This window comes from Sinocyclocheilus anshuiensis, unplaced genomic scaffold (genome assembly GCF_001515605.1).
Source record: "Sinocyclocheilus anshuiensis isolate Anshui unplaced genomic scaffold, SAMN03320099.WGS_v1.1 scaffold354, whole genome shotgun sequence".
Taxonomy (NCBI): Eukaryota; Metazoa; Chordata; class Actinopteri; order Cypriniformes; family Cyprinidae; genus Sinocyclocheilus; species Sinocyclocheilus anshuiensis.
Window position 1 is genome coordinate 118,347 of NW_015544195.1, and position 9,596 is coordinate 127,942.

At 38.5% G+C, this 9,596-nt stretch overlaps 1 protein-coding gene and 1 long non-coding RNA gene across 2 annotated transcripts in view; both read right to left on the minus strand.

Annotated features, from left to right (window-relative positions):
• Positions 1 to 9,596, minus strand: part of galr1b (galanin receptor 1b) — a 45,640-nt gene that overhangs the window by 14,637 nt on the left and 21,407 nt on the right. The gene's annotated exons all lie outside the window — the stretch shown is intronic.
• LOC107696671 (uncharacterized) overlaps positions 8,874 to 9,596 on the minus strand; it is a 1,981-nt gene continuing 1,258 nt past the window's right edge. Inside the window, exon 3 of the long non-coding RNA XR_001635109.1 lies at positions 8,874 to 9,017. This is a non-coding gene — a long non-coding RNA (uncharacterized LOC107696671). The remainder of the gene's footprint in view (positions 9,018 to 9,596) is intronic.

Here is a 9,596-nt window from a genome sequence, read left to right on the forward strand (position 1 = left end):
CGGCTCTGTGTAGTTAATGCTGCTCAATGTGAAAGCACGCACGTGATGGAGATTTACCGCTGATTACAGAACCGGCTTTCTGACAAGATGTGCATTAAATATCGCATGCGATTTATCGTGCAGCCCTAGTCCAGTTTGAATATGGATTTAAAGTTCTTTTCGACGTGAGACCATAGTCTAGACTATTTTTGAATGTTTCTGGTTAGGAAGTGTCTGGTATTTGAGAGGTGTGGCGTGTTTTCATTACAAGAGGTTGGGTTATTAATTTGCTATCAGCCAACTTCAGCTACGGACAGTGTTTGGAAATCGTGCTTTCTTTTGTTTTTTTGTACTTTTGTCTATTTAAATTTTTGGCCATATGTAGTTGTATTAACCTGAATTGAATGTTTTCTATTTTGTATTTCATAAATCCATTGATTTGAAATCCCTTTGACTACTGTACATTTTTGACAATATAGACATTAGTTATGTGGTGACTGCATCCATTTCAGATGTATAACTGTTTTTCCCAAGAAACTTAAGTTATAGTAGCTGAAAAGTATTTAAAGTGAAACAGATGTATTGTTGTAGATCAGGGGTGCCCAACCCTGTTCCTGGAGATCTACCTTCCTGCAGAATTCAGCTCCAACCCTAAACTTTAGATCCTAATTAGTTGGTTCAGGTGTGTTTGATCAGGGTTGGAACTGAACTCTGCAGGAAGGTAGATCTCCAGGACTGGGGTTGGGCACCCCTGTTGTAGATTAATAGTGTGGGCCTAGTGAGAGCTTCCTGGGGGCTAAGTGAGGGCTGCCTGTGCAGGGCCAGTGCAGGCTTGTTTGCAGGGTATGCAATAGAAATGTGCAATCACCTTATACTTATTTGTTACCACCTCCATCCTAGTACATCCCTGCATCTCATTCTATTCTATTCCATTCTATCAACTATAGCACAACTGTACAGACAATTTATTTATTTTTCAATTTTTGTCTATTTATATTTACATATGTGTATTTTTTTTCCTCATCTTATTTTTTATTGTCTGTGTGTTGTTGTCTCTGTGTACTGGAAGCTTATGTCACTAAAACAAATTCCTTGAATGCGCAAGCATACTTGGCAATAAAGCTCTTTCTGATTGATTCTGATTCTGATTCTGATGAATCTGCACCCAGTTTTTCCTGGATAGAGACATAATGGGACTGCACGTATTGACCTGCTCTCCTGCCAGTGTGAAAGAACTTCATTTTAACAAAATGCCCAGGTTAGATCCCTCTCTATTGTAACCCAAAAGAGACCCAAGTCATTTGCGCACCGGTGCAGGGAAAGTCTGGCCATTTGAAAAGTTAAATTGCACAGTCTCACACAAAGGGATTAAGGGGACTGGTGAAAAGGGAAAAAGAGGTGCAGCCACATCATTGCATAATATGGTGATATAAGACTGAGATCTCATCTTGCAACAGAACATTGTTCCACCAATCCCTATGTATATTTTCTGTATGCAAATTAATTTTCAGTTTCACAGCAGCATAGAGGCAGGGCACTCAGACCACAGCAACAACCAGAACATAATTCACAGTAGACTTTGCAAAAATCTATACAGGAATATGATTTATGATAGTGGGAATAGAAGTAAGGTTGAAGGGACTATATCAGCATTCTTATGATGATTTTATATTCGCATGCTACTAAGACTGTCAAAATATAAGTATATGGCTATATAATTTTCTGTTCATTTTATTGTGCTTTCAATTAATTGTTAATAACAGTATTATTTTAATTTTGGTTGTCCAGGGTTTATTTGCAGGGTTCTTGAGACAACCCCTTAAACAGTTACAAATGGCAATCACATGGGAGGGAAAGGATCCCAATTTCCATTACGTTGTACACGGTGCAGTGAATACCTATGAATTAATTAAAAATAGAAACTCCTTATCAATTAATGACGGCATTTTTCTGCACATATATTAGTCTCAGTTATGAATTGTGAAAACTTAGTTTTACAGTTACAGGAAAAAGTATGTGAACCCTAACTTAATCTTAAAGGGGTCCTATTATGCTCTTTTACAAAGTCTTGATTTTGTTTTGGGGGTGTACTAGAACATGCTCTCATGCTTGGTGGTTCGAAAAACGCATTATTTTTCACATAATTTACATTATTAAAATACCTTTCTCCCCAGCCTGGCACAAACGGCTCGATTAGTTCCGGCTTTGATGAAGGTCCACCTTCCGAAAAACAAAATGTGTTGTGATTGTGATTGGTCCCAGTGCGTTGTAATTGGCGAGCAGCTTAGACGGTGTTTCATTACTGCCCCGCCCCTTGCTCCGTCTTTCAACAAAAGCTTTTTGGCGAATCCGGCACTGTACTCCCTCATGTTGTGGAAGCTGTCATCAGTAAAATGCGCAGCACACAATAGCAAATTGGGGTTATAATGCTTAGGAACAAAGTTAAAAAAGAAATTGCAACCACTGTTTCCTGACATCATCCGCTTTCGGAAGCACAAACAAAGACGTTTGGGCACGGAGGTGAAAAAAACAGCATTTCAGGCGGTCGCACACTGGACGAGAAGCGCAGCGTCGCGTCGCGCCACGTCTTTAAAATTCGAATACATTATATGAGTGTAGGCACACCGGCGGCACCGGTGTCTGTCTGTTCGGCGTCTGTCCGCGGCGCCCAGCTACGTCGTGTTGTACTTGTTGTACTTGAATTGTTCTAGACATGCCGAAAATTTGACGCTACAGCACAGCAGCTCTTCTTCGTTTTCTCTGATGCACTAACTCCAGCAGCACTTCTTCTTCATCGTCTCGTCTGATGCACTCACTCAACCAAGCGTTCTAACCACAACCTCGCCCCTCCCCACCCCCCAACCATTCGAATTTCTGTAGGCGGGAATTATTTTTAATGATCTTCTAATGAGCCGCTTTGTGATATCACAAAGCCCGGAAACCAACGCTGTAGTCCAAACGAGCCGTTCGTTGTAGTTCTTGAAAAGGGATTTTTAAAAAACAAAATATCTCCCTTTGGAGTGGACTTTGAGATTTGTAACTTTCTAGATCATTTTTATGCCCAAACATACACACTACACACTGACTAAAATTAAAAAAGTGAAAAAGCATAATAGGACCCATTTTAAATATAGTCACAAAAATGGACAAGCACAGCTGGCATAATCAAATAAGTATTTTATAAACGTATTCATGTCTTTACTGTTCACAGTACAGTGGAAAATGGAAAAAGAATGGGAACTTTGGATTCAATAACTGGACGTGCTTTCTTCGGAAAATGACACCCACCAAAAATTTTCTGTAATCAGACCTGGACAACAGTCAGAGAGAATTTTGCACCATCTTGCAAAACAAACTACACTCTCAGAAAAAAAGGTACAAAAGCTGTCACTGGGGCGGTACCTTTTCAAAAGGCACACCTTTGTACCTAAAGAGTCCATATTGGTACCTTAAAGATACATATAAGTACCTAAAGTGTACATATTAGTACATAAAAAGTCAAAAAGTGTCCCTTTTGTAAAGGTACCGCCCCAGTGACAACTTTTGTACCTTTTTTCTGAGAGTGTAGTTTCAGTTCAGCAATATTCTTGGGGCATCTGGTGTAAATCACTCTCTCAAGTCATGCCAAGGCATCTCAATAAGACTTGAAATCAGGACGGGGCCACTCTAGAAGGTGTATTCATTTATTTATTTTTTGCCTGTTGTTGGCATTTACTGCTGCTTTAGGATATTGTTTTGTTAATCACCTTTAAACTTCTGTTTACCAGAGCTTTAACTGGTAAACAGATGGCTGCACATCCTCCTGAAAAATGTCCTGATAAACCTAGGAACTCATTTTCCCACTGATGATACAGCAAGCAGTCCAGACAATGAGGCACAAAGTGTTGTGTATGTGTGTGTGTGTGTGTGTGTGTAAGTGTTTTTTTCTAAACAACTCAACCTGGTTTCATCTATCAACTGGATATTTTTCCAGTAGCACTGTGAAACAACCAGGCATGATTTTGCAAACTTCTGATGTGTAAAAAGTTTTTTTTTTTTGGAAAACTGTACCTCCCTCTGTGGTGTCCCATAAACACCATTTAAACTCCAGAACCCACTGAGTATTCTATGCTGTGGTCTTGAATTCAAAGTGTAGGACACACACTCATAGGGAGACTAGCGACTAGCAGGGTAGGCGATTTGGTTCAAAATACATTTTTGTTATGCTGGTTGAAAGTCTCTTCACATCCCGATAGCAGTCACTAAGTTAAGTGGTCTAAATGTAGTTATATGTATTTATACTGTCTGTGGAAGGTGTAGGACCATAATATTTTCATACAATCATATTCCTCGGTCCGAGGATTTCGATAGGCTGTCCTACCTGCCTGTCAACATTTGTATTTGCATACCTCTGCGCACCCTGTTCACACAGACATGATTCGTTGCATTCAACCCTCCACCAATGCCATCTCTCATCGTGTCGCTGGTTAGCTTCTGGTCTGCCTGTGCGCATTCATGTGTTTAGGAGGAGGCGTGGCTTTGCAGAGTGATTACACAGGGAGGGAGGGATCTTGCTTTCAAAGCTAACTTGCTAATGCTTGCCTTTCCGAAATTGTCTAATTACCACTCTACCATATTACCATCCAAATTTCTTACTTCTGTCTTTATTTAAAGGGGACCTATAATGCAAAAATCACTTTTACAAGGCTTGCTGTAGCTGCTGGAGATATACAATGTCAGCACCAAAGAGGCATTGTAAGTTATAATAATAATATTATAAGGCTAAAAACACATCTCTTCCATCTTTATTTGACCCTCTAACTCTAGCACTCTATATTCTAATTCTATTCTTAAAAAAAAAAAACTTGTCCCTTTTAGACTTGCACTCTATTCATTTGCTGCTTGTTTTTCTTAAACAAAAAACACTAACTTCTCTAATCTTTTTGCATTCTATCTATTTGTTCTATTTATCATACAATTAACAAAAGCAAAAAAGACCTCTAACACTAGCTTGCTCTATTCTTTTTCTATTCTATCTGTTTTCTTTTTATTTATTATATTATTTAAAAAACCCTTGCTACGTGTACTGCGTTAAGCTAACTGAGACTTGTTATAGCACTTGTATATCATTGCTCTTTTGTTGATTTTGATTGCTTCCATTGTCCTCATTTGTAAGTCGCTTTGGATAAAAGCGTCTGCTAAATGATTAAATGTAAATGTAAATGTAAGTGTTGTGTTTTGGGATGCACCAATGAATATAGGAGTTATATTTTGTTCCAAATTGCCTTTCTGAAAGAGCTTCTTGGCACTCTGTAAGGTTAATGTTGCTAAAGCTACCATCATCTCTGCCGGTTTTCACTGATGCTGCCTTTACGTGCTACCAGAACGATTGTAAATAGGAAGGTGGTAGTTCAAAATTGCATATGAAAGCAATGTGAAGTCGACCGCTTGAATTTGTTGACCTCATAATCACTAGTTCAAGTTCAAGTTTAAATACTTTATTGTCATTCTAGCCTTTCAACAAGTATTGAAACGAAATTGCATTTCTCCGAGCCCAATGCTCAATGTGCATAATAGTGCAAACATAATAATAAAAAAAAAAACATTACATATATCACAACAACAAATACCATGATATACATTACTATACATCTTAAGGTAGTGCAAAAATGGATGTATTGCACATGATTACACTATGAGTGCATAATCAATACTGCTCAAAAGTGTCAGAACAGAAGAAACCACATATATGATTCAACTAATCTGTACATATATAACAGCAGTCCATCAGGTAGCAGCATAGGGAAGAATAACATAAATGAATCAATCAGTCCATACCTATATAATCAACAGTCCATCAACCAGTATATCTGTATATGTCAATGTGAGTTGAGCAGTCTAATAGCTTGTGGAAAGAAGCTATTTCTGAATCTGGCAGTCTTGTATCGCATACTTTGATAGCGTTTGTCAGAAGGCAGAAGGGTGAACAGTCCATTGGCAGGATGGGTGGAGTCACTGATTATTTTGTAGGCTCTACTAAGGCAGCGTGTCAGATGTAATTCCTGTATAGACGGAAGAGAGGTCCTGATTATTTTCTCTGCTGTCCTTACCACTCTCTGGATAGACTTCTTGTCTGCAGCTGTACAGCTACTGAACCAGACTGAGAGGCTGCTGATCAGAATACTCTCTATTGTGCCTCTGTAAAAGGTTGTAAGGACAGGAGGGGGAAGGTTTACGCTCCTCATCTGCCTTAGGAAGTGCAAACGCTGCTGAGCCCTCTTTACCAAGGAAATGGTATTAGTGGTCCATGACATGTCTGCAGTGATATCCCCAGAAACTTGGTGCTTCTGACTGACTCCACAGTACTGCCATTAATTGTAAGTGGATTATGAACTGTCTGTTTCCTCCTGAAGTCAACAGTAATCTCTTTTGTCTTGCTGACATTCAGTGACAGATTGTTGTTGTGACACCAGATGACAAGCTGGTTAACTTCCTCTCTATAGGCTGATTCATCCTCGTTGCTAATGAGGCCCACCACTGTTGTGTCATCTGTGAATTTAATGATATGATTCAAGTCATAACTGGCACAGCAGTCATGAGTCATCAAGGTAAACAACAGTGGTATGCGTGGGCTCAAAACACAGCCCTGAGGGACCCCAGTATTCAGGATGATGGTTCTGGAGGTTTTGTTGCCAACTCGTACTGTCTGGGCTGGGTCTATCAGTTAGAAAGTCCAATATCCAACTGCACAGTGAGGTGTTAATGCCTAGTGGGCCAAGTTTTTTCACCAAGTGCTGGGGGACAACTGTATTAAAGGCGGAGCTAAAATCAATGAAAAGCATCTGCACATAACTGTTCTTGCTCTCCAGATGTTCCAGGCTCAAATGAAGTGCTACTGCTATGGCATCATCGGTGGAACGATTAGGTCGATATGCAAACTGAAATGGGTCGAATGCTGCAGGGAGTCTGGATATGATGTGCCTTTTGACCAGTCTTTCAAAGCACTTCATTGCGATGGGAGTGAGGGCTATCGGCCGATAGTCGTTGAGTGTTGATACTGGTGACTTCTTTGGCAGTGGTCTGATGGTAGTAGACTTTAAACATGAAGGTACAATGGCTTGGCTTAGGGAAGTGGTATAGATGTCCACAAGTGGGACTTATAAAGTTTGTGATAGCACGCGAAGGCACCATGAGACCAGCTATGTCGTTATTTTTATCGCGCCATGCTCCCTGTCTGTGTAATTCATAAACGAGCAATTATTATGCACTGTACAATCAAATGACTGACTTTTAAACCAAGTAGGTTTTCTGCAAATACAACAGGCTTGTACTAATAGTGGAAAGTTTATTTGTATGCCGGGGCATGAGCTCTTGAAGCTCCGCCCTCTTCTCAAAAGGGGTCCGGGAGCACCAGCTCATTTGCATTTCTGTGGGGTATTTTGAGCTAAACCTTCACATGCACACTCTGGGGACATCAGAGACTTATTTTACAGCTTGTTAAAAGGGTCATGATAGGTCCCCTTTAAAGATAGAAACAAGTAAACACTTCAACTGAAACCTCTATCAGCCTACTTTTAAAATATCTGATGTGACAGAATATTGTGATGGTAATGGAAAGGTTGTTTAAACAACAATGCATAGTATGTGCTTTAAAATGTGGTATATAGTACAAGAAGCAAGCAGAAATCTCAGGTATGAGCAGAGGAGAGTCAAGACAATGAAACTACTGCAAACAATAGGCCAGCCCGAGGCAATCTGTGCTATAGTCTCATATATTTCTACTAGGACTGAATCCTATACTGTTTTTCATGTTGAGCTACTGCCTCCATCTAGATCGAGCTAGAGAAAGAGAACAGTCCGGTACAGAAACATAGACAATCAGTTTTTCCAAGATGAAAAAGTGCTGTTAAGTAACTGTACTGAGTTCGCATAACTGTAGGAGCAGTTCAAAACACCCTCAGGTCAAAGGTTCAGCTGAGACAGACAGATGTATGGCAGGAGAGGGTGGTGCCACAGCTGGCTTAAAGAAGCTAAAGTCAATATGACTAAATTTCTTTCATAAACAATTCCTGGTAAACTCCTACTCAACATTTCACACGGATATAATAGAGAAGAAGCAATAAGCAAGAAAAGTTGTCACAATTTCCATTTCATGCTGACTTTCGTATAGAACTGTTGTATGGTCACAGGTATACTCATCCAATCAGATTTTAAAGCCAGAATTGCATATAATATAGAAGTTAACAGAATGAATAGATGCTTCTGTTTTGTGACATTCATTATGGAGAGAGAACCCAGTTGCCAAACAATTTGTCCTTTACTTTGAAATAAGATTTAATTCTCTTTGCTGTTCTTGGAATAGATATCCACATAATATTCCACATAATTATTTAGCTAAGAGTATTTTACATTTTTGTCTACCTTGTACATATTTTAACGTCTAAGACTTTTTGTACGAGAATTACACTGTTAAAGACTTTTTATTGTATTTTTGCGGTAAATTACTGGCAGCACTATTACCAGTAAGTTACTGTAACTACCCCTTTACAGTAGCTTATCGCAATTTCATTTTAGAGTATGATGGCCTTACCGCAGTTTAATTTTACAGTATAATGCCCTTACCGCAATTTCATTGTACAGTATGATGGCCTTACCGCAATTTCATTTTACAGTAAAATACCCTTACCGCAACTTAATTTTACAGTACTATATCCTTACCGTAACTTAGTTTTACAGTATAATACTATTACAGTAATTTTACTGTAATTTATTTTACACTATTTATTTTATAAAACCTTTTTAATATTTTACATGAATGCCATTGAATTTAATAAATTCCAAATAAGTGACTTGAGTCCATGTACAACAGTATATGTTTTTATTCACTGTCACTATTACTTTTTTATTTATTGTGCTTTATTCTAGAACATTACAAAAAAAAGTAGAGAACTGAATTCATAACAAACCAAAGCAGAGATCATGACAATAGTGCAACAAAAAGAAATATGGCAACAAGCATCCCAGTTGGTCTTGGCTGCATGGCCTCCATGACAGCTGATCTGAAACAAAACAGAGGGGAAATGTGTGAGAAACGGTCATGAGTTTATCTCATCTATATTTGTTCATGGACAGACAAGGTAACAACTTGTGCAACAGCAGTTATTTCTAGTATAGTACTGTTTAAACAGTATTGCTTTTTTGCACATCCTTGTCAGGGAACTCCATTAATTGCCTGAATGTACAATCACATTAAAGGTACACTGAACAACTTTATGGTCCTTCAAACCTACACTTTTTTTTTTTTTGGCTGTTTTAAAGTATCTTTTATTTGTGACAGCTCTTGATCCAAGGAATATCAGTGTGTATCAGCTACTGTAACAACATTTGTATTGTTTGTAAATATTAGAGCAAAACAGGCTTTTGAGTCAATCTAGAAGTACTCTTGAAGAATACAGCATAATAACCTAAATTAATACTAGAAGTACTCTTGAAGAATAGGACTATAACCGAAATGAATACTAAATCAAGGTACATTAATGGCTGTCATCAAATTCTCAGAAATATTTCCAAATGAATCAATCCAATTAAATCATATGGAAACTGGAATCAGAATAAGAGAATAAGAATAATTGTGAATC